General features: G+C 45.1%; 2 non-coding genes across 2 annotated transcripts; one reads left to right on the forward strand and one right to left on the reverse strand.

The window, feature by feature from the left end:
• The first annotated feature begins 11,866 nt into the window (after positions 1-11,866).
• Positions 11,867-11,927, forward strand: LOC115895555. The gene has a single exon (XR_004055751.1). It is a non-coding gene; the product is annotated as a U7 small nuclear RNA (small nuclear RNA).
• Positions 11,928-25,413: 13,486 nt separating this feature from the next.
• LOC115895604 lies at positions 25,414-25,520 on the reverse strand. Its single transcript, XR_004055784.1, has one exon. It is a non-coding gene; the product is annotated as a U6 spliceosomal RNA (small nuclear RNA).
• Positions 25,521-25,924: the final 404 nt, after the last annotated feature.

Genomic DNA, 25,924 nt, shown 5'->3' on the forward strand with positions numbered 1-25,924 from the left:
ACAGCTCTCCTGGTATTAGCCGTGTGACCTTATCCATTTAATCTCTCTTCTTTAGTTTATTTATCTATAAAATGGGGATAATAAGTGTACCTCTCTCATAGGATTCTTATAAAGATTAAAGGAATACAGATGAAGCACTTAACCAGCACAGCATCTAATAATTGCTGTGCAATTGCTGACATTTACAACTAGATTTAGGTGGGTTTCAGAGGCTGAACTTTAGACAATTTTTTCTACCCTAGCTTTGATACAGCGTCTGGCAAATTCTAGGAGTTCATTAAATAGACACATTTTCTGCCCTCTGCGAGTTAAAGTTTTCTCATCTGTCAAACAGTAACAATAATCCTACCTTACAGGACTGGGGTAGAATTTAAATAAAATTTCTTGCTTCAATGCATAGCACATGATGTGTGCTAAGTAAATGTGTTTTGAATGAATGACACGTGTGAATCACTACCTATGGTGAATTTGAAGTGAGTAAGCCTTCCAGGAATGTACGTAGGGGAGTGATCCGAGGCGGGTAGGCGTGATTGAGGTGTTTGCTGAGTGACCATTATGAGTCAGATTTTGAAGGAAGAGCAGATTACAGGTTGGCTGAAAAAAGAGAAAAGCCATTCTTGGTAGATGAAAAAGCATGGAAAATCTCCAAGAAAAGCTGAAAGGAGAATGAAAATAGAGTTAACGAGATGGGAAGACCAGTTTTTGCAACACTTTGAAGGTCAGGAGTTTTCCTTTGTACTTAGAGCCCCCCGTGAATACTCCTGGGCTGTGATTTGCCTCCCGTCTTAGCCAATTGGATCATAACATGAATCTGTCACCAACCTTTGCCATTTAGGGTTGGGAGAATGGACCTCTCAAATGGTTAGGGTAATTCCAGCATCACTTCCTAAAGTCTACTCAGAGTTTTCACAATACTTTTTGGGGTAAGAAAAAAACACCTTAAAATTGCGGACAAACTTCCTGTGATTCTGGGAATATGTTTTTCTTATTGGTCAAAATTCCATGAGAAATACCAAATCCAGGATAGGCAAATGAGCCTGTTCCCAGCTGCAGTCATGTTGCCAGGGGAATCTGAAACACTTTTTAAAAAGCCCCCAAGTCTTTCAACATGAACACAGGCACTTTGCCGGCAGCTTGAGACCTAACGCTCTGGGGAATGCCCTCCCGTAGAAGAGGATAATGTGAGGAAACTGAAAAAGACGTGGAAGAACCCTTTTCAGACGGAATCGAACAATGCCCCGCTGGCCCCCAGTCCTTACGCTCCTGCTGCAGGATTCTTCACTTCACTCGCAAGATACTGCTGGGGAAATGGAAGTGATTAGAATATGTCTCCCAACCCGTTTCTGTAGTCTCTTGCCTGTGGGTGCCACCACTCTTTGAGAACTGAAAAATGTGTGTGCCCCCACCTCCACGCAGAGCTCCAGGCCTGCCCATGCACACTTTGCCTGTAATATTTGCAGGTCACAGACCAGGGGCCCATCCCATAGCCTCAGTTAAAAACCCACACTGCTGAGACAGCTACTTCCTTTATCTTATATTGTTGTTTACATGTTTGTCTGCACAATAGATTGCAAATGTGTTGACAGTGGCACCAGGTCTTAAGTGATTTTGGTATTCTCCCTAGCTTTCTTTTTTTTTTTGACAGGGTCTCACTCTGTTGCCCGGGCTGGAGTGCAGTGGCATGAACATGGCTCACGGCAGCCTCAACCTCCTGGGCTCAAGCGATCCTCCCAAGTAGCTGGGACTACAGGTGTGCACCACCATGCCTAGCTAATATTTTCTTTTGTGGAGACAGGATCTCGCTATGTTGCCTAGGCTGGTCTCAAACTCCTGGGTTCAAGTGGTGGTCCCACCTCAGCCTCCCAAAATGCTGGGATTACAGGCATGAGCCACTGGCCTCTCCCTAGCATTGATACAGTTTCTGGCAAATTCTAGAAGCTCATTAAATATTTGTTGATGTGAATCCCCACCTTAGTGACCGGTGCAACTGCTTTCTTTTTAGTGTAAGGAAACTGAACTTCTCCAAATAAAATCAGTAAATCTCAAAGAGAGAAGAATCCGGGTCTGCAGCCCAAACCCGCGTGCCTTTGGGGGACCACGCACAACAAGAATGCTTTATGCCTTGGCTTTTCCAGACACAGGCTCAACACGAGGAAACAGCATGCACAGTGGAATTATAACAAGGTGATCTTTAGATTTTTTGTGTTTTTCTTTTGCCCCAACCCTGATCTGTGGCACTTGAACAATCCTGGTTTCCGGAGAACAGACTACTGTAATGATAATCCAGGAAGTAAACTGCCCTTTGAAAAGCAAGGAAGAAACCAATGGACTAAGTATTTACTTCTATTTAATGCTCCAGGGCTTCTGTTTCCAGCTTTGAAGAGTTCCTGGCAAACGCTTTGTGAAGTCATTAATCCTTGGGGCAAATCTAAATGTCTTGCACAGCCGGGTGCGGTGGCTCACGCCTGTAATCCCAGCCCTTTGGGAAGCAGAGGCAGGCGGATCACTTCAGTCCTGGAGTTTGCAACCAGCCTGGGCAACATAGTGAGACCCTGTCTCTATAAAAATAAATAATAAAAAAAGAAATCTGAAATAATCCTTTCTCTTGCAGATAATCATGCTTTCCACATTTCACATGCACATATACATAAACGAAAAAGTGTTATTCTATGCACATTAGTACCCTGTTTTTCTCACTCTAATAATATTTCATTCATTATGGATCAGTAAATGCGTACCAAGAGCATTGTTTTGAGTGGCTGTATATAGTATTCCATTGTGATTGTACCAAAATCTATTTAACCAATTGCCCTATTTGGTAATTTAATAGCTGTATTGGTTTGCTAGGGCTGCCATAACAAAATACCACATATAGGCTGGGTGCGGTGGCTCAAGCCTGTAATCCCAGCACTTTGGGAGGCCGAGACGGGCGGATCACAAGGTCAGGAGATCAAGACCATCCTGGCTAACACGGTGAAACCCTGTCTCTACTAAAAACTACAAAAAACTAGCCGGGCGAGGTGGCAGGCGCCTGTAGTCCCAGCTACTCGGGAGGCTGAGGCAGGAGAATGGCGTGAGCCCGGGAAGCGGAGCTTGCAGTGAGCTGAGATCCAGCCACTGCACTCCAGCCTGGGCGACAGAGCGAGACTCCGTCTCAAAAAAAAAAAAAAAAAAAAAATACCACATATGAGGTGGCTTAAATTAACAGAAATTTATTTCCTCACAGTCTGGATGCTGGAAGCCCAACATTAAGGTGTCAGCAGATTTGGTTTCTCCTGAGGCCTCTCTCCTGGGTGTACAGATGGCCGTCTCCTGTGTCCTCACACGGTCTTCCCTCTGTGCCTGTCTGCGTCCTCATTTCTTCTTATAAGGACGTCAGTCGTATCGGATTGAGCCCACTTTAATGCCCTCATTTTGACTGAATTACCTCTTTTTTTTTTTTTTTGAGATGTAGTCTTACTTTGTTTCCCAGACTGGAGTGCAGTGGCTCAATCTTGGTTCACTGCAACCTCCACCTCCCAGTTTCAAGGGACTCTCCTACCTCAGCCTCCCAAGTAGCTGGGATTACAGGTGCCCGACACCACACCAGGCTAATTTTTGTAGTAGAGACGGGGTTTCATCATGTTGGCCAGGCTGGTCTTGAACTCCTGACCTTAAGTGATCCACCCCCCTCGGCCTCCCAAAGTGCTGGGATAACAGGTGTGAGCCACTGCAACCAGCCTGAATTACCTCTTTAATCACCCGGTCTTCAAATACAGTCACATTCTGAGGTACTGGGGACAGGGCTTCAAATATGAGTTTTTTGGGCAGGGGACACATTTCCACCCATAACAATAGAAAATATTTTTTAAAGCCTTACTATGGGCCAGGAACTGTGTGGATTGCTTTGCATAAAGCATCTCATTTAACTCCTTAACAAACCTAGGGTGTAGGTACAATTGTTGTCTCCATCTCACGGCCAACAAAACTGTGGCACAGAGAGGTGCAGTAACTTACCTCAAGGGCACACAGCAAGTAAGTGGTAGGGCTGGATCCAAACCAGGCAGTCTAGCTTGAGTCTGCATTTAGGCACTTGGATGCCGTTATAAGTCACAGTTTTTACTATATTTACTATTATTTCCTATGCACTTGCTAGTTCCCTAAAATAAAGTTAAATTTCTGGGTGAGGACCAAGCATGGTGGCTCATGCCTATAATCTCAGCACTTTGGGAGCCCAAGGCGGGTGAATCACTTGAGGTCAGGAGTTTGAGACTAGCCTGGGCAATTATGAAACCCCGTCCTTACTAAAAATACAGAAAATTAGCCGAGCATGGTGTCGTGTGCCTGTAGTCCCAGCTACTCGGGAGGCCTAGGCAGGAGAATTGCTTGAACCTGGGAGGTGGAGGCTGCAGTGAGCCAACATTGCACCACTGCACTCCAGCCTGGGCAACAGAGCAAGACTATTAAAAAAAAAATTCTGGGTAAGTATATTTGAGCACTTTTAGTGTTTTTCATACAAATTACCCATCCACCAGAGCCTATACCCATTTATATCTCCAACAACAGTGCACTAGGGGCTGTTGGATGCAAAGCCTCTGTGGCGTGTGTGTTGAGTGTGTATGTGTGTGTGTGAGATAAAATGATTGACTGAGGTGAGGACACACCTAAGAAGAATGAACTCTAATTAGGGTTGTGTAGAGTTCATCTCTTAGACTTCCATTCTCACTTTGTCCATCCTGTCATGCAAAGAAGAGCATAAAGCTGACTGATCCAAATGATGGAGCCAGTTTGGTGAAGAATGCATGTAAACACATTATCTTAGAAGTGAAAAGAGAAATCCCATACAAGTGATTTTCTTTTCGTGTGTTATTTTTCTTAAAACAGGTTTATTGAGATATCATTTACTTTACATAAAGTTAATCAGTTTTTGTTGAAGAACCATTTTCTCCAGTGTCTTCACACTGGTCCTCTCAATTCAACAACAACAACAACAGAAGGCTGGGTGTGGTGACTCACACCTGTAATCCCAGCACTTTGGGAGGCTGAGGTGGGCAGATCACATAAGGTCATGAGTTCGAGACCAGCCTGGCCAACATGGTGAAACCCTGTCTCTACTAAAAATACAAAAATTAGCCAGGGGTGGTGGTTCATGCCTGTAGTCTCAGCTACTTGGGAGGCTGAGGCAGGACGATCATTCCAACCTGGGAGGTGGAGGTTGCAGTGAGCCAAGATCACGCAGCTGCACTCCAGTTTGAGTGACACAGTGAGACTCCGTTTCAAAAAAAAAAAAATGTGGCCGGGTGCGCTGGCTGACACCTGTAATCCCAGCACTTTGGGAGGCCGAGGTGGGTTGATCACCTGAGGTCAAGAGTTAAAGACCAGCCCGGCCAACATGGTGAAACCCTGTCTCTATTAAAAATATAAAAATTAGCTGGGTATGGTGGCACACGCCTGTAATTCCAGCTACTTGGGAGGCTGAGGCAGGAGAATCACTTGAAACTGGGAGGTGGAGGTTGCACTGAGCCGAGATATACAAGCTAACATCATGCCACTGCACTTCTGCCTGGGCGACAGAGCCAAACTCTGTCTCAAAATAAATAAATAAATAAATAAATAAATAAATAAATAAATAAATAAATAAAAACGGGAGAATATTTAATCCATTCCAAAACACATATCAGGAAATGAGGGGAACCATAGGAAGATCCTCCACCTATAACAAACAGAGTGAGGTTACTGGCTTTCTGCTTGCTCCTAGAATCCAGAGGCATGATGTTTGGAAGAAATTTTGTATCCTTCAGCCACTCCCCGATATTCAGACATAAGTTACACACATCTGGAGAAGAGCTCTGCCCTGCTGAAGCTAGAAGGGTGCTCAATGGGAAAGAGAAAGGAGCATCAGTCTCCAAAAAAATGATTAAAAGAAAAAAAAAAAAAAGAAGAAAATAACGAACGATTTTTGAAAGTGGCTAGGCCATTTTGCATTCCCACCATCGATGCATGAGAATTCCAGGGCTTTGCATTCTCACCGGCATTCAATATTGACAGGGTTGATTTTCTTTTCTTTCTTTGGTTTAGTCACCCATATAAGTGTGTGGTGACTACTGACTACTGATGCTGAACTTCTTTTAATGTGCTCACTTGACATCCATATATTTTCCTTGGTGAAATGTCTATTCAAATATTTACCTTTTTTTTTTTTTTTTTTTGAGACGGAGTCTCGCTCTGTCGCCCAGGCTGGAGTGCAGTGGCGCAATCTCGGCTCACTGCAAGCTCCGCCTCCAGGGTTCACGCCATTCTCCTTCCTCAGCCTCCCAAGTAGCTGGGACTACAGGCACCCGCCGCCACGCCCGGCTAATTTTTTGCATTTTTAGTAGAGACGGGGTTTCACCGTGTTAACCAGGATGGTCTCGATCTCCTGACCTCGTGATCCACCCGCCTCGGCCTCCCAAAGTGTTGGGATTACAGGCGTGAGCCACCGCGCCCGGCCACAATTTTTAATTGAGTTGTTTGTTTCCTTACTATTAAGTGTGAGAATTCTTTTTTTTTTTTTTTTGAGATGGTATCTTGCTCTGTCCCCCAGGCTGGAGTGCAGTGGTGCAATCTCGGCTCACTGCAACCTCCGCTTCCCGGGTTCAAGCCATTCTCCTGCCTCAGGCTCCTAAGTAGCTGGGATTACAGGCACCTGCCACCAAGTCAGGCTAATTTTTATATTTTTAGTAGAGACAGGGTTTCGCCACGTTGGCCAGGCTGGTCTTGAACTGCTGACCTCAAGTGATCCACCCACCTCAGCCTCCCAAAGTGCTGGGATTACAGGTGTGAGCCACCTCACTGGCCAGATTTATTTTCTTTTTGTTCATATTTTACGTTCTAATTTCTAAGTGTGAGAATTCTTTATAGATTTTGGATATTATCCTTTATCAGGTAAACTTTTACAAATACTTTATTCCAGTCTATGACTTTTTATTTTCTTAAGTGCATCTTTGAGACAGCAAATGTTTTCAATTTTGATAAAGTTCAATTTATGAACTTTAAAAAATATGGCTGGGCATGGTGGCACATGTCTGTAATTCCAGCACTTTGGAAAGCTGAGGCAGGAGAATTGCTTAAGCCCAGGAGTTTGAGACCAACCTAGGCAACATAATGAGGCCCCACATTTAAAAAAAAAAAATTAGTCAGATATGGTGGCTCATGTCTGTAGTACTAGCTACTTGGGAGGGGGAGGTGAGAGAATTGTGTGAGCCTGGGAGACTGAGGCTGCAGTGAGTTCTGATTGCATCATTGCACTCTAGAGCCTGGATGACAGAGTGAGACCCTGTCTAAAAAAAAAAGGTTTGTGCCTTTTGTGTTCTACCTTAGAATTTTTTGCCTATCCCAAGATCACAGAGATTTTCCCCAGTGTTTTATTTTTGAAGTTTTGTAGTTGTAAGACTTACATTTAGGTTTATGATTCTTTCCAAGTTAATTGTTTTATATGACGTAAGGTATAAGTCAAAGTTAACTTTATTTTATTTCTTGGCATATGAATATTCAATTATTCTAATACTGTTACTTGAAACATAAAGGCACCGTAAAACTTCCAATACTTGTTTTTTTTTTTTTTTTTTTTTTTTTTTTTTTTTTTTTGAGACGGAGTCTCGCTCTATCACCCAGGCTGGAGTGCAGTGGCGCAATCTCAGCTCACTGCAAGCTCCGCCTCCCGGGTTCACGACATTCTTCTGCCTCGGCCTCCCGAGTAGCCGGGACTACAGGCGCCCGCCACCACGCCCGGGTAGTTTTTTGTATTTTTAGTAGAGACGGGGTTTCACTGTGTTAGCCAGGAGGGGATGAGGCGTGGGGGCTGCTGAGAGGCTCTGGCTCCACAGAAGTTGTCTTGAGAGCCCATCCCCATTCCTCCTCTAAATGGTGCCCACTGCGGGCTGCTGAGAGGAATGCCTCCCCCCAAGCCCGGGTCTCATGGTTTGGCTCTTTAAAGATGGTGCCTGAGCAGGAGCTGACTTTGAGATTCAGCAATACCGTCAGGACTGAGTGAGCACTGCTTTGGTGAGTTATCTTCAGTCCCACTTTGGGGGCCTTGGAACAAGCATTTGCAGCTCTTTCTGGTGAAAGATATGGCTGGAGCTTTTGGTGGGCCTGAGACCCTCTCTTACACGATGGAAACCTCAGGACTAGGCATTCCCTGGTCCTCCCCCGTTTCTGTGCACTCTAGAGTCATACACAAATCAGCTGTTACGTTTTTCTCTGAGACTGAGACACTTGCTGAAGGTAATGCAGTAATTTAGTCCTCCTGGCCCCAATTTTGTTTCTTGCAGGCTTGAATATCCAGCTGCCTCCCAGGCCTTCCATTGATGGGACTCTCAGCTTCTCAAATGTATCATATCCAAATTAGAATCCATTCTTCTCCTTTTTGCTCTTCATCTCCCCACCTCAACCTGCTTTTCGTCTTGATCTCTTCTCTTGGTAATATTTCACCAACCGCCCCACTACCCGAACCAGGAACCAGGGAAGCATCTCAACATGCGCCTCTCCTGCATCTCCAGTATCAGATCAGTCCCTAAGCTCTGTTGATTCTAGCTTTCAAATAGCTCCTAGATTTGTCCTTTGCTTTCTGTCCCTTCCTGGTACCCCTTTGGTTCAGAATGTCAACATCTATGATAAAGCTAGATCTAGATAAAGCTTGTCCAACCTGTGGCCTGCGGGCCACATGCGGCTCAGGACAGGTTTGAATGTGGCCCAACACAAATTCGCACACTTTTTTAAAACATTATAAATTTGCCAGGCACGGTGGCATGCGCCTGTAATCCCAGCTACTTGGGAGGCTGAGACAGGAGAATCACTTGAACTGGGAGGTGGAGGTTGCAGTGAGCCAAGATTGCACCACTGCATTCCAGCCTCGGTGACAGAGACTCCATCTCAAAAAAAAAAAAAAAAAAAAAAAAAGAGAGAGAGATATTATTTTGCGGTTTTTTTTAAAGCTTATCAACTATCTCTAGTGTTAGTGTATTGTATGTGTGACCAAAGACAGTTCTTCTTCCGTTGTGACCCAGGGAAGCCAAAAGACTGGACACCCCAGATCTAGATGTTTGAAATGTCCTTTTGGCTGGTCTACTGTTTCCCAAATCTTCTTTAACTAAGCTATCATCTGCACAGCTGCCAAATAGATCTTTCCAGAATGCGGTCTTGATAATGTCACTCCTCAGCTTCAAAACTCTTTAGTGGCTCAACATTACTTTCTAGATAAAGATCAGACTCTCCGACTTGGCACCAGGTCCTGTGTTGGCTTGGGCCACATGCCCCTTTGCCCTTTGTACTTTAGCAATAAAGAGCTCTTATTTTATGTCCGGCTTTTTCTCCTATATGATGGCAATCTCATTGTAACAATTTGTTTACACACCTGCCTTCCTCGCTAAACTGTGAAGCACTTGAGGGCAGGGACTCTGTTTAGCTTGTTGCGGCCGTACAGTCATTTCATTTGTGGCGTGAAGTCCGTACAGTCATTCATTTCATAAACATAAAGATAAATGGGAATATCTCCCATCATGTGCCAACATTCTTGCATATATTAAAATGTCAAGTTCCTTTGTTGGAATCTCTTAGTAATTTTAAACTGGAGATCAAGAGTACCACATTTTAGGACAATACTGAATGCTGACCACCTGGGAGTTGTTTTTCAAGTGAAGAATGACTGTAAATTAAAATGCCGGCATTTGGCTGAGCACGGTGGCTCACTCCTGTAATCCCGCACTTTGGGAGATGAGGTGGGTGAATCACCTGAGGTCATGAGTTTGAGACCACCCTGGCCAACATGGTGAAAACCCTGTCTCTACTAAAAATACGAAAATTAGCCAGGTGTGGTGGCGCATGCCTGTAATCCCAGCTACTTGGGAGGCTAAGGCACGAGAATCTCTTGAACCTGGGAGGGTGAGGTTGCAGTGAGCCTAGATCGCACCACTGCACTCCGGCCTGGGCGACAACGCAAGACTCCATCTCAACAAAACAAAACCAAAAGAGAAATGCTGGCATCTGAAACGCTTACATGAAAGTAATCCTGTTTCATGCTCAGTTGTTCATTTTGCTCTTGGAACATGAGATAGATCAAGTGACAAGGCTTTGGGGGGTCGTTTAGGCTGCTATGCAAGGAGGATAAAGAGACCGGCAGTGAGAGGAAAGCCTGTCCAAAACGGAATTCATGGTTTTGCCACCATCTTCTTGAACCACCCATGGGCCCCTTGTCAGTTAACGGCATCATGGGAAGGCCAGTCTCCTCCCGGGTTTCTCCCCTCACACCCTGTGTGCCAGCCCCTCAGAACTTTCCTGAGTTCGTGAGAGCTCCCTGGACACCATCATATGTCCTTGCTTTGGTACGGGTCAACGGTGTTCTTCCATTGGCCCTTGACTTGGTGGGTTCTGGGTTCTGCATTCCTCTTTACTGTGTGTGTGTGTGTGCATATCTGTGTTTTTACCCTCCTTGATCCGGATCAACTGCCTCCTCATCCATGGAGTTTTCTCACCTCCTCCGGGAAGACTCAGTCCCTTGTTACTGTACCTTGTTGAGACAGTTCACATGCTGATTATTTGTGTTTGTATGTACTGTGGTCCCCACTGCATAGGGGCTGTGTTCACTTTTTCTTGAAAGGTGCCCCCCACCCTAGCACAGTGCTTGGCACAGAGTATTCCTGAATCGCTACATAAATGTTAGTGTTAAAGTCACTCACTCACTCGCTCACTCTGCTCCTTCATTTGATCAGCCACTACCGGGCTGGCATCCGTTTTTCCTAACCTCCCTCCCCATCCAGTGCAAGGACTTTGCAGACAGAAACCCTTCCTTTTCTTTCTATGTATTTATTTATTTATTTATTTTGAGACAGAGTCTCGCTCTATTGCCCAGGCTGGAGTGCAGTGGTGCGATCTAGGCTTACTGCAAGCTCTGCCTCCCGGGTTCACGCCATTCTCCTGCCTCAGCCTCCCAAGTAGCTGGGACTGCAGGTGCCCGCCACCACACCCAGCTAATTTTTTTGTATTTTTAATAGAGACAGGGTTTCACTGTGTTAGCCAGGATGGTCTCGATCTCTTGACCTCGTGATCTGCCCGCCTCAGCCTCCCAAAGTGCTGGATTACAGGCAGGAGCCACCGTGCCCAGCTCTTTTTAATTTTTTTTTAAGATGGAGTCTCACTCTGTTGCCCAGGCTGCAGGGCAGTGGTACAATCTCAGCTCACTGCAACCTCTGCCTCGTGGGTTCAAGTATTTCTCCTGCCTCAGCCTCCTGAGTAATTGGGATTACAGGCACATGCCACCACGCTTGGCTAATTTTTTGTATTTTTAGTAGAGACGGGGTTTCACCATGTTGGCCAGGCTACACTTGAACTCCTAAACTCAAGTGATCCTCCCGCCTTAGCCTCCCAAAGTGCTGGGATTACAGGCGTGAACCACCGTGTCTGGTCAACAAACAGAAACCCTTTCTGAGGTCTGTGCCAGGCCTAAAGTGTTATCTCTCCTGGCTTGCCATCAACTCCTACATTCCTTCCTGAACAAAGTTATTTCTTTTTCCCTCTTTCCTTCTTTAGAACACAGCCCTTGTCTATCTTTCTATCTGGATTACCCGTGTATAAAAACCTGGTGTGCTCTGAGGGTGGTCTTTTGGAGAAGGATAATCAAAACTCTCCAAGATGAGCCTCCTGATGGTGTCCAGGACTATGGTCTCCATATTAAGAAAAAAGTCTCATTGGCTCTATCTTTTATTCTGCAGTAGCATCTCTTCCTCAAAGATGAGTCAGCAGTCATTTGAAGAGGAGGAAAGACTGGGTTGGGGAAGAATCTGGGGCAAAATGAAGCCACATTGAGAACGAGGAGACAAGAAGATGCTGAGGCCTCAGATCAGGAGGACTTGAGTGTTACAGCTTTCGAATTTGTCTAGCAGGCTTTCTGCTTTTTACTGGAAACTGCCCCCCCAACCCCCCCAAAAATAAAAATAAATAAATAAAAAAGAAAGATTTAAAAAATAAAAGAGAAAGGAGGGCATGGGAATTCTGGCTGCTCAGAGGACACCCAGCTCTGAGTTGAGCAGCCTCTGATGAGGCGCTGCTTCTGCTTGTGGTTGCCCCTTCCCATCTATTCTGGTTCTGTTTATCCTGCCTCATATCTTTCAGGATCGTCAGGGCAGCTTCCCCTGTTCTCTTGCCACTGGCTCCAGCATCCCGCCGGTCATGGATTCTATCTTTTGCTTCTTCAAAATATCTCTAAGATGGACTCTTCCTTTCTGCTCTCCATCAAGTTCCACCCCCCGGGCTGATCCCGTTCCTCTGCGATGGGTTCTGCAGATGGTCCTGTGTGGTCCAGTCTCCCAAATGCACCTCTTCAGGGATGCCTGTCCTAAGTTAGAGAAACGTGAGGAACCTCGAGGCCCTGCAGGGAGTTCTTCCTTCTGACTCAGCATACTTATTTCTCACTGCACCTGAAAGGAAACCCTCAATGCAGTTTTTGGAGCTGTCTCCAGTCCCCAGTCTCTTCCTGAGCCTGCATTCCTGCACTGGTTGAGATAAACCTTTCTCCTCCCCACTTACTCTGCCACTTAATCTGCATCCTGCCATCCATGAAAGGACTCCAACCCAGGCTGAAGTCTCCTTCTTTGCTTGCATGTTGAATGAGCCTGCCGTTGCTGGGCGCGTCTCTATCCTCTTGCTGGTTAAAATGGCATTGCTTTCAGCCAAAAAGCTTTGAAAACTTCGCAGAGCCATGTCATCTGTCACATACATTGCAAAGAGCAAAATGGGTCAAAGTTAAGGCAAATTTAGTCGTTTAGCATAGGGTTGTTTTTGAACGATCCCAGGGATGTTGGTTTTGTCCCCCCACCTCCCAATTTGCTGCTGCTGCTGGGGTGTATGTGAGTCTCTCACCGCGTGTTATTTAGGGCTGGGCTCAAGGGACGCTCACTACACACACGCTAATTGACTTTTTGAGTTAGTCATTTGGTCTTTGACAAACATTTATTTACTGCCCACAGAGAAGGCTCAAGTAGACTTTTACATATCTTCCCAAATGGCACCAAAATTCAACAAGAGCCACCCAGCACCTAGAAAAGGACTTTGACCAATGAAAGCAACCCGAGAACAGGTTTCACTGCCTTCAGCTCACCTTGAGCAGGGGCCAAGCTCAGTGCGTTGGGAACAGGCACAGAGAGCTCACTTGCTGCATGCTGTTTGCTCAGAAATAGCTTCCTGAAGCATAAGTCTATTGGTGAGAACTCAGCCTTACAAAGTCAACACAAGGCTTTTGGCTGATGCTTCAGGACACTGGGCTGCTGATGCCTTCCATGCAGATCCAGAACTTCTTGTCCTCTGGGTTCACAATTTCACAGCACAGGGAGTCAGTCCTGGCTTGGCCTCTCCCTCTCACAGGCCTGTGGTCAGGGTTTGTGGCCAACTGTAGGGCTTCCTTAAGGGAAGGGATTTGTAAATCCATTTCTCTAAGTGACCTCTTCGAGCTGCAGCCTTGGGGCTGGTTCTCAGCTCTCTGTGTGACTATAGCTCCCTGGGGCTGAACATGGAAATGACATCCCAGTAGCCAAGTGGACAAGGAGACTCTGAGAGGTGGCTATTGAGGCAGAGTAAGGGACTAGTGGGAATCTCTATTGGCAACAGAAATGCAAACGTACCTTCAGTTCAGGTTTAAAGGCCTAGTCAATGATTACATATTTTTATTATTTACCTAGTAAAAATTCCCTTGAGAGAGAGAGAGAGAGGAGAGAGAGAGAGAGACAGGTGCTTGATTCTCCACCTCCAAATTTTAGGGTCTGTTCAGAGCTTTTGTGGCCGTGTGGGTACATCTGTGATCTCTGGCTTCTGGGCTGCGCTCACTCAGAGCAGGGTAATCCAATGGTAGGCCTAAGCCTTGTAGACCTTAGCCTGGGAGAGGTTCTGCTTGAAGCACAAAGTATGGAGCCACAGGGAGGCTGCAGCTCAACAAGGTAATTCTCCCAGCCTCCAGATGACAAAGGTTGCATTTACACCTGGCCAGGAGGTTTAATCATCTACCATTTCCAAACACAGCAGGCTAACAACCGGCTGGGCCGAAAATCATAAATTAAAAAAAAAAAAAAATCACCAACAAGAGATAGTACAACGGGAAGGAGGAGAAAAATGGCTCCGTGTCCTTGCTCTAGAGGAGGAACCCCTAGGTTTAACCCCTAGGTGCGACCCCTGGGTGGGGAGCCATGAGTGAGGGTCCCGGATGGGAGCCTTTGATGAGAGACGGAGCCAGTGTTCCCCACGCCAGCATGAACAGCACAGTTGCCACAAATCCCATGAAAAAATGTCCCCCTGTGGGCCAGGGTTGTCTTTCTCACCATGGCTGTGGAGAAAGAAGTCTTTGCCATAAAGATCTTCCCCTGGGGGCTTGCAGGGACACTGTGCCATGTTACTGGTTCTTTTATATCTTTGCCTTCTTGTTAGAGCTCTGAGACCAGGCTTTCTTTTTGTCACCAAATCAGGCAGACTGGCATAGCAGTTACATGCTTCCACCTCGTGTCAGGCTCCCTGGGTTCAAATCTCAGCTCCACCACTCACCTGTGGCTTCGGGCAAATAGTCTCCACTCTCCATGCCTTGGTTTTCCCGTTTATATAATGGGCATGGTAGTAGTACTTGCCTTATAGAATATTGTCGGGGTTAAATGAGATAAAGTGTCATTATTATTATTTCATGGAAAAATGCAATTCAGGGGACTCAGAGATAGCTTTAGCTGTGGGTCGATGGTGTCTGGGGTCGAAGCATCTTAACCGGAATGATGACAGATTTATGTATAGCAGAGACTTGGGGATGCTGGTGTCCACAGGATGGTGGTTACACATTAATTTTTCACATATTAATCTGATCACACCAAGAAAGCCACAGAACCCCATCAATGAGTAGGATCTTCATAATAAAGTTTTTATGGCACAGGCAAGATCGATCCTTTAGGTAATTAGCAATAAATAGTATTGGATGTCTATACACAAGACACTCTGGTCAGTGCAGGGGACCTAGCAGAATTGGATCCAGGCCCTCCTCCCTCAATAAATTTACCATCTTGATAGGGGGACAAGACATACATGTAAATAGATAGCTAACAACTCAAGATAACATATGTCAAATGCCAAATGAGTTGTATTGTAGAGCAAACGTATTTGTGTCTTATCTCTTCTACTCGCTGCCTGAAGACAGAAACCACATCTGTCTTGCTCATGATATGCCCTCTGCACACATCTGCATTATTGCTGAGGCTTCCTGAATACTTACTTTGGCCCAGGCACCATTCTCAATGCTTCATAAGCATTAGCTCTTTTAAGCTTATCATGTAGGCTATGATGTAGATACTATCATCAGCGCATTTTCAGGATGGGAAGAGTGGGTGAGAGAGAAATGCAAAAACTTGCTCAAAGCCACGTGGGAACACCTGTTACCACTCTGCAGTGTCCGTTGCACATACTGGTCACTCTTTCCCCAGCTGCCCCCTCCAGTGCCTAGTGCTGTACCTGGCACAGGGGATGGGAAAATGCATTTATGGGGAACCTGCCAATGTTCCAGACACTGCTAGGCACTTAACGTGGGCCTTCTCACTTCATCTTTACCAACTCCATTGAGGTAGGGACCACAATGTTCATATTAAGGAGGAAGGGGGTTCTGAGAGGCCAAGGATGTATGCAGGGTACAGGCTGGCAAAAAATGCTTCCGGGGCCATGTGCGGTGGCTCATACCTGTAATCCTAGCACTTTGGGAGGCTGAGGTGGGTGGATCACTTGAGGCCAGGAGTTCGAGACCAGCCTGGCCAACATGAAAAAATGCTGCGTCTACTAAAAATACAAAAGATTAGCTGGGCATAGTGCCACACGCCTGTAATCTCAGCTTCTTGGGTGGCTGGGGCAGAGAATCGCTTAAACCCAGGAGGTGGAGGTTGCAGTCGCTGAGACTGCACCACTGTACTCCAGCCTGGGTGATGGAGTGAGACTCTGTCTCACCAAAAAAAAAAAAAAAAAAGCCTTCCTGAATGATTTACAAACCAATGGTAGGCTGACTTGGACTGGGACAAGTTTGGAGCTCAGAGGACTGGGGTGGTGAAGGAAGTCTTTTCCAAGAAGCAGTGTGTCCACTGGATTATGAAGGGATTGGATTTGGGTAAGCAAGAAGTGTGGGAGAGAGATGGAACTTGAGTGTGAAGGCTGCACAGGAGCCTTGGCAAGAAGCACATGCCAGCAGGCTGGCTGAAGTAAGCGGTATGTACAAACAAGCTGGGACAGTGAGAATGATAGATCAAGGACAGATTATAAGAGGCCTTGAGTGCCCAGCAAAGGAGGAGAGACCCTGAAGGAACAGACTCCACAGAAATAAGCTGGCTATGTCTTGAATGCTTAATGTTTCTGGATCTTTAACTGGGTCCAAACATTTGATAAGCCTGGCATGGCCTTTAATTTCTTCATGCTACAATTATATTGAATTGCATAACATCTTTCATCAAGGCCACCGGAAAACTACACAAAACATTTGCTCCATACAGCATGGGAAAGTTTAAAAGTCTTGCAGGAAAATGCCAGTGTCCTCCTTTTCCTGTACTTTTGAGTTAAAGGGACACTCTGAGGTTGCCTCATTGTTGAGGAAATGGAGCAGGCAATGAGGACCAAGGCATAGACCCTGCTATAACCTACCAGGAGAGCTTAGTGCTGCTCCCAACTGTTCATTTCAGTGCCAGGTGCCCTGGGGTGCCAGATCCACAGCTATGTGTATCACTGCCACCAGTTTGGGTTTCTGGCTGTGTGTGTGACTTTGACACAGCTCCTTACCACTCTGATTTTTGTTTTTCCACCTGTGGAAAAGAGGATCATAATGGTTCCACTTCCTTTGCTTACCTGACTATGGTGATGAATGTGCTGGTGTTTGCTGAAGGCCAATGGGAACCTAGACATCACGTAAGCACCTGTGCTCTGACTCTGGGTAGCACCCAGATGGTGGCGGTGTTCTCTATTTGCTCTCATTACAAAGACAGAATCTCATTCAATGCCCAGTTCCTTTGCTTTGTCCCATTATAATGAAGTCCAGGATTATGGACGGGGGTCGGGGGATGATGGCGGTGTGGTAGAGAAAATAAAGACACCAAGACAGTTGTTCGTTTTTCATTGGTGTTTCATATGTTGTTAGCTGTGATTTCTGGACATTGGAAAGTTGTAAAGAGTTATGTAACTTCAGTATCTTGCAAGTTATACCTCAATTATAAGTATATAGTCCAGTGGCTCACACCTGTAATCCCAGCACTTTGGGAGGCTGAGGAGGGAGGATTGCATCAGCCCAAGAGTTTAAGCCCAGCCTAGGCAACATAGTGAGACCCCATTTCTTGAGGGGAGAAATAGGTATATATATATATATATATATATACACACACACACACACACACACACACACACACATACATACACACACACACACACACAAACATATACATATAAATACACATAAATTTTGCCAAAGTTGAAGGTTGGAAGATGAAAGAACTGGTATTTAGCGCTCTAATTTAGAATATAGTTCTTTTAGTACGTAACTCTTCTTTTTCATTCATTTTGGGAAAAGATGCTGGCTTTTTTTTTTTTCCCCCAAGGAGAAAGGCAAAAATAGCTCCTTAAACTACCAGAACGTATTTGTTAGAAGGTCCTTTGAAGCTATTGTAGAATCTTCTCTCATTGGTTCTAAGCCTCAAAGAATTAAAACCCCAAGTAAACAGTGTGTTAATTATTGGTCATGTGGAATTAGAATGGAGGACCAGACTCCTCTGAAAACATGTTTGGGATTTTCCTCAAAAGTCCATGTATTTTTCAAATGGATATTTGAAAGCCTTTGATTAAGCAAGCCAGCCTTCCTGTTTGCCTGTCCTCTATCAAGATCCAAACTCAGTTGGCCACCCACTGATATGAATCTGTAAATAGATTAAATCCTCCCTTTGAATACACTGGTCCCTAACTTGCTATCTTATGAAAATGTTTGGGAGATGACAGCATCAGACCAGCACTCAGCACAGACCAGCATGTCTGCCCTTTGCTAAGGCAACCTGGGAGGCTACAGGTCTTTTGGAGAGAAAAGGGAGAGCCAGAGAATTATAGAACAGAAAATAGGCCTGCACAGAGTCTAGCATCCCTGACCCTCTGACCATCATTCCGTGTGTGAATGCACGTGTGTGTGAATGTCGGGGTGGGGACGCTGATTCCACAGGGATCCCACAGTATTTCCATTTAGTCTTGTGCCTTGTGGTAGGCGGGAGGAATGTGGAGAACAAGGTTTTTAAAAATATGTATTTTCATAACATATGAGATGCTCTAATCAATCCCTGTGCCTGGTGGTATGTGTCTGCCTGTTGTCTCCAGCTACCTGGGAGGCTGAGGCAGGAGGATTGTTTGAGCTTAGGAGTTTGAGCTGCAGTTTGATATGATTGAGCCTATGAATAGCCACTGCACTCCAGCCTAGGGAACATAGTGAGATCCCCATCTCTAAAACAAAACAGAACAAAACAAAGCAAATATGTATTTTCATTGTCTCATTTCTAAAACCTAATCTGGCCAGGCACAGTGGCTCATGCCTGTAATCCCAGACTTTGGGAGGCCAACGTGGGCGAATCACCTGACGTGAGGAGTTTGAGGCCAGCTTGGCCAGCACAGCAAAGCCCTGTCTCTACTAAAAATACAAAAATTAGCCGGGCGTGGTGGCAGGTGCCTGTAATCCCTGGTAGGGAGTCCGAGACAGGAGAATCACTTGAACCCTGGAGGCGGAAGTTGCAGTGAGCTGAGATTGCACCACTGTACTTCAACCTGGGCAACAGAGCAAGACTCCGTCTCAAAATAATAATAACAATAAAATAAATAAAATAAAACCTTATCTTTCTGCCTCCTTCTCTCACCTTCTAACATTCCATGTTGTCTCTCATTTATTTTACTTTTTTCTTTAAATGAATCCCTTCTGCTCTCATCTTCCTTATTTTTCTAATATCATCTCCTTTTTCTCTATTTCCTAATTTTACTTTTTTCCTATTTATTTTAATCCTATTATTAAACTTTCCCCTCTTATTTGTTTTTCTCTTCCTACTCTCCCCAGGGGCTATAAGTCAGAGAACTTGAACTTGACCCAGAGCATGGCCAGACACATCAGCTTTCTGTTTCTTTAATTTGTGTTTAATTTATGTTTCTTTAAAACAATGTAGGTAGCCTGCCAGCACAAGAGGCTTGTAGAGTTTGCCATAGTACATGTACCCAGGGCTCTGCTTTTGTTCACAATTCTGTATTCAAATTGTGATTTTAATAGCTGCTAATCAAAGAAAGAGGCTTTCTATTTGTTGGTAAGCTGGCAAAGAGCAAAACAACCAAATGCCTGACAAGCAGCTGGTGAGGAGGTTGTGCTGGAGAAATAAGCAAGCATTTGTCTTCCCTTCCACAATTCAGGCTGACTTGCGTTCTCTTTACCTGGTGGTTATAACAGAGATTCCCAGAGTTTCTAAACTAGAAGTGAGCCTTTAGAAGCAATTTGCAAAGATGCCATAGCTGCAGGAAACTAATGAAATAACCCCCAGGCTGGCGGTACGAGAGTCTGGAGAAAAGAGGAGACCTAATCTAAGAATTGTCTGAACGTTTTTCCCATATTCAACCTTCGGCACCTCTGAAGCCCACCCCAGTTCCCTATTTGCCCCCATACATGTATTGCTGTTCCCAGTAAAACAGGGGCTCTAGCACAGTGGTTAAGGCCTCTGGAATGAGACTAGGTTTGAATTCCAGCAAAAATAACCTCCCGAAGGCTCAGTTACCTTGACTGAAAATAGGTACAATAGGACCCGTTGTTAAACTAGATGATCCAAGTCAAATAGTTGGCATGAGGTCTGACGCTAATAAGTACTCAAGTTCTTACTCTTACCCTTGCCCACTATTGAGGAAGTCCCAAGCCTCAAAAAGACTTAATGGACAGCTACATGTGCACATAGTCCTCCCTCCCGCCGGGAGAGGCAGGAAACTCAAACCCTACACCAGCGCACAGCAAGTGCCCTGCCACCAGGCCCAGCTCCTCCTAACTTCACCTACTTCATAGTGAGCCAGAAACTATTTTAAAGGAAGGTGAGAAAAAAATCTTTTACTGTTGTAATAAACATTTCCCTCTAATATCAGTTATCTACTAATCTACTACGGTGTAACAAATTAACCATAAAATGTGATGACTTCAAACAACAACTTTTTTTTTGAGACAGCATCTTTTTTTTTTTTTTTTCCAGACGGAGACTTACTCTGTTGCTCAGGCTGGAGTGCAGTGGCATAATCTTGGCTCATTGCAACCTCCGCTCCCCCGGTTCAAGCAATTCTCCTGCCTCAACCTCCTGAGTAGCTGGGATTCTAGGTGCCTGCCACCGTGCCGGACTAATTTTCGTATTTTTAGTAGAGACAGGGTTTCACCATCTTGGCCAGGCTGGTCTTGAACTCCTGACTTCATGATCCACCCACCTCAGCCTCCCAAAATGCTGGGATTACAGGCGTGAGCCACCACGCCGGGCCGAGACAGCATCTTACTCTGTCTCCCAGGCTGGAGTGCTGTGATGCAATTAGAGGTCTCACTGCAGCCTCAACCTCCTGAGCTCAATCCATCCTCCTGCCTTGGCTGCCCAAAGAGCTGGGAATATAGGTGTGAGCTGGCTACAACATTCAGCTACAACAACCATTTTTATTTACCCGTACCTCTGTGGGTCAGCAATTTGCGCTGGGCTCAGCTGAACAGTTCTGCCTGTCTTGCCTGGGTCAGTTGGTGGGCCGGCTGGGACAGCGGCTCTCGGTGGCCTCACTCACATGTCTGGCATTTGGTGCTATCTGTCGGGGCCGTCTCTCTCTCTCTGTATCTGGTCTCTTATCCTCCAGGAGGCCAGCCAGTCTGGGCTTTTCACAAGGTGGTGGCATTCCAAGAAGACACACACAGAAGGTCTGGCCTCTTGAAGCCTAGACTCGTGTATTGCACAGTGTCACCTTAGCCAGAATCCACTGCAGGACCCCTCAGCCTCAAAGCGTAGGCAAATAGAGTCTACCTCTTGATGGGAAACACAGCAAAGTCATACTGCAAATGGACATGCATGTAGGAATGGGGGAAAGGATTATACCCATCTTTGCAAATAATCAACAAAAGTCCACCTCTGGCCATAATAAATCACACCCTTCTTTCATGAGCAATACTTATTCCCCAAAAGCTTATCCCATTAGGGCATCAGGCTTGAAGTCCAGGATGTGGTCATTAATATTAGATCCAGATCTGGATGAGGCTTCTCTGGTAAATCGTGAAAAGTACCATAGTAGGTTTAGAGCCAGAATGGTGAAGAGAACTTGCATTTTTAGTTCACAGGAATCTGCACCGTTCTAGCTGGGTGCGGTGGCTCACACTTGTAATTCCAGTACTTTGGGAGGCCGAGCCAGGCAGATTGCTTGAGGTCAGGAGTTCAAGACCAGCCTGGCCAACATGGTGAAACCCGTCTCTACTAAAAACATAAATAATTGGCTGGTTGTGGTGGGCGGGCACCTGTAATCCCAGCCACTGAGGAGGCTGAGGCAGGAGAATCGTTTGAACCTGGGAGGTGGAGGTTGCAGTGAGCCCACATCACACCACTGCACTCCAGCCTGGGTGATGGAGCAACACTCTGTCTCAATAAATAAATAAATAAATAAATAAATAAATAAATAAAAAAGAAAGAAAGAAAAGAAAAGAATCTGCACCATTCTGCCCCTAAACATACTGTGGCACTAGAAGGACCAGAAACCACTGTGGACATTCCCATTCAGAGACTCACAGCAGTCACTGGTCCATGACAATTCTGAAATCCAGCTGGGTGCATTTTTTTTTTTTTTAAGACGAAGTTTCACCTTGTCTCCAGCCTCAGCCTCCTGAGTAGCTGGGATTACAGGCATGTGCCACGATGCCCAGTTAATTTTTTTGTATTATTAGTAGAGATGGGGTTTTACCATGTTGGCCAGACTGGTCCCAAACTCCTGAGCTCGGGTGATCTACCTGCCTCGGCCTCTCGAAGTGCTGGGATTACAGGCGTGAGCCACTGCGCCCGGCTGGTGCATGTTTTTAGATCTCTGCTCTAAGGGAAGGGAATTTTCCTTGATTAGGGCTCAGATTTGCTAACTGGAAGTGGTTTCCTAGTCCATTGCTCTCCTTGACTCTTGCTTCTGCCTTCTGGGCCCTTCGCTCCACTGTCTAAGACGTCCTATACTTTTCTCTAGGAACAGCCCACGTTTTCATCTAAATAGCTTTCTCAACCTGCTTCCTGCCCATAAAAAATTGGGGACCCAGAAATGCTTTTTCATTTTGAACGAACTCTGTCGCTTTTAGTCTCATATAATATATCTCCCTTAAAACCGTATGGATTTCTAGTAAATCAAATTATAGTCACCTCTAGTAGGTAGACCTCATTTTAGTTTGAGCAATGAGTCAAGCAGCTACAGGAAAATGCCTTTAAGATTTGTGGAGCTCTTATCCAATCAGAGGACCTACTAGGCTTTCTGAGGTATGATCAGAGGGTTTTAAAGCCACACCTTTGATTTTATCTTTTTCTGAAGTCATTTCTTTCTCTAATAATATTTTGCTAACTCAAGAGACTTGGAGACGAAAAATGGTTTTATTTTTCAATCAAGCACATACCAGACCTTCTAGAGTTTCTCCAAATTCTGCTTGCAAACTGAATAGTCCCTTCTTTAGCTTATCTTTCTCTCTCCAAACAGAAATTTTCTTACTCAGATCCATAGTTCATTAGGTACATTTTCTGTCTTCCAAACTACTGCAGATGACATTTTGCCAGTTGTTCTGTCATTACATAAAACAGATTGCAGCTGGGCTCGGTGGCTCACACCTGTAATCCCAGCACATTGGGAGGCCGAGGCGGACTGATTACCTGAGGTCAGGAGTTCTAGACCAGCCTGGCCAACATGGTGAAACCCCGTCTCTACTAAAAATACAAAAATTAGCTGGGCGTGGTGTCAGGTGCCTGTAATCTCGGCTACTCGGGAGGCTGAGGCAGGAGAACCGCTTGAACCCAGGAGCCAGAGGTTGCAGTGAGCCGAGATTGCACCATTGCACTCCAGCCTAGGCAACAAGAAGGAAACTGCGTCTCAAAAAACAAACAGAAAACAAAACAAAATCTGAAAAAACCAGATTGCCTTTTCCCCCAGTCTCCTATTGCAGCTTCCTCACAGCATTTCCAGCATCCACTAACAACGTCCTTATCATTGGCTGGGCACAGTGGCTCATGCCTATAATCCCAGCACTTTGGGAGGCCGAAGCTGGCAGATCACCTGAGGTGAGGAGTTCGAGACCACTCTGGCCAACATAGTGAAACTGCATCTCTACTAAAAATACAATAATTAGCTGGGTGTGGTGGTGCATGCCTGTCATCCCAGCTACTAGGGAGCCTGAGGCAGGAGAATTGCTTGAACCCGGGAGGTGGAGGCTGCAGTGAGCCAAGATTGCACCACTGCACTCCAGCCTGGGCAACAGGGCGAGACTCTGATTCAAAAAAAAAAAAAAACAAAAACAAATTTCCTTATCATTTTTTCAGCTTATGCCCTCCACCTGGTCCTAAAGCCAATGCCACTTGTTTTAGGTTATTTATGGTACCTTCTAGTACCAATTTCTATATCAGTTGTTTACTGCTGTGTAACAAACCTTCCCCAAATGCAGTGGCCTTAAATGATAATGATTTAGCTGGGGGTGGTGGCCCGCACCTATAGTCCCAGCTACTTGCGAGACTGAGATAGGAAGATCCCTTGAGCCCAGGAGTTAGGGACCAGCCTGGGCAGCATGGTGAGACTCCAGTTGTAAAAATAAGTAAGTAAATAAATAAATACCATTGATTTGCTCATAGTTCAGTGGGTCAGCAATTGGGGATGGGGATGGCCTCAGCTGGGCAGTTCTCCTTTTGCTGTCACCTAGGGTCACTCATGTGACTGTAGTCAGGTGTCAGGTAGGCTGGGACCAGCTAAGCTGATGGCCTCACTCACATGCCTGGGACTGGTGTTGGCTATCAGCTAGGCCTCTCTCTTCGTATAGTCTCTTGTTCTCAAAGAGGCTAGCCTGGACTTCTTTAGAACAGCAGCATTGTAAAAGGGCAGGAGTAGAACCTGTACAGTGTCTTGAGGCCTAGGCTCAGAAGTCATACAATATAATTTTTGCTACATTCTATTGGTTAAAGTTAGACACAAGTGTGGTCCACAGGTAGAGACAGGGAAATAGACTTACCTCTCAATGGGAGGAGGGGTAAGGTCATTTTAAAAAGGGGCATATGAACAGGAATGGGAGAGATTATCTCAGTCAAGTTTTCAAACAATCTACTGCAACCATAGTCGTGAACATGATGTTCAAAGCCTGTCTATTCTATTCTGTCACATGAAATATTATTCCTCCTCACATTTTTTCCATTTTAAAAATTGTGGTAATATAAATGTAACAAAATGTACCATACCTCTTCATAGTTATTAAACTACTAATGCATTATTAGTGTAATTAATGCACACCATTGGTAAATGGTGAGTATACCGCTATCTGAGCTTCTTCCATCCCACTCCCTTAGTCAATTATCCATTGGTTGCCAAGGCTAAAAGCATTCAGGCATCAACTTAAAGTGAAAACCCTTCTGCATCTCTCCTTATTCCACGCCTTTCTCATGAAAAGCCAGGAAAAAGGCGAGGTTTGCTGTAGTAAATTCTCCCATAGAGACTCCTGCCATTTTTCCTAAGACTCTAAACACACAAGTCACTGTTTAACTTCCTGGGTATTATATTTTACTGTCTGATGTCTTAGTCATTTCCAGCATCCTGGGAATAAAGTTGAGAGCAGGTAAGAATTATTATCCCTGACATACTCCCAAGCCTGTGGCTTAGTTATAAAGAAAACCAGCCATTCTCTCACTGCTCAGTGTCTCTTCCATTTGAGTTAGAATATGTTGTACTCAAGAACTGCTTCAGGCCAGGTGCGGTGGCTCATGCCTATAATCCCAGCACTTTGGGAGGCCAAGGTGGATGGATCACAAGGTGAGGAGATCGAGACCATCCTGGCCAACATGGAGAAACCCTGTCTCTACTCAAAATACAAAAATTAGCCGGGCGTGGTGGCGGGCGCCTGTGATCCCAGCTACTCGGGAGGCTGAGGCAGGAGAATGGCTTGAACCCGGGAGGCGGAGGTTGCAGTGAGCCAAGATCGTGCCACTGCACTCCAGCCTGGCGACAGAGCTAGACTACGTCTCAAAAAAAAAAAAAAAAAAAAAAAAAAAAAAAGAGCAGAACAGAACAGAACTGCTTCAGCATTTCAGGGGTATTCTGATAATTATGAAGTTGCTCAGCCAAGCAACTTTTCGTATTGCTGGTTGACACTGTGAAGCCATTTTCTTTTTTTTTTTTTTTTTTTTTTTTTAAAATATGGAACGCTTCACGAATTTGCGTGTCATCCTTGCGCAGGGGCCATGCTAATCTTCTCTGTATCGTTCCAATTTTAGTATATGTGCTGCCGAAGCAAGCACAGCCATTTTCTTAAGGTGTGAAAACAAACTAATTATTATCATTAAAAATATGTATTTAAAAGTCCTTTTTCATACAGATTAAATACCTCAAACCTTAGAAGTGACCAGAAATTAACTAGGAAATTTGGAACGTTGTGAGGGAACAATGAAGAAGTTGTCCAATCTGACTATAAATTAAACTGTTTTGCAATTTTCCCCCAAAACAAAAACAAAAACAACCCACCCCCAAAATACTTTCCACCCCAAACAACTTCAGTAATGCTATTTTTCTTTGCACCCTGGCTGTCCTTGGTCCACATTCCCAGCTGCTTTTTATGTTCCAAATGTCTGTTTACTTCCAGAAGAAACAAACGAAAGGAAACACTGAAGGGCGCCTCTTTCAACATTGACCTTCAGTGAACATT

Source organism: Rhinopithecus roxellana, chromosome 21, assembly GCF_007565055.1.
Source record: "Rhinopithecus roxellana isolate Shanxi Qingling chromosome 21, ASM756505v1, whole genome shotgun sequence".
NCBI classification, from domain to species: domain Eukaryota; kingdom Metazoa; phylum Chordata; class Mammalia; order Primates; family Cercopithecidae; genus Rhinopithecus; species Rhinopithecus roxellana.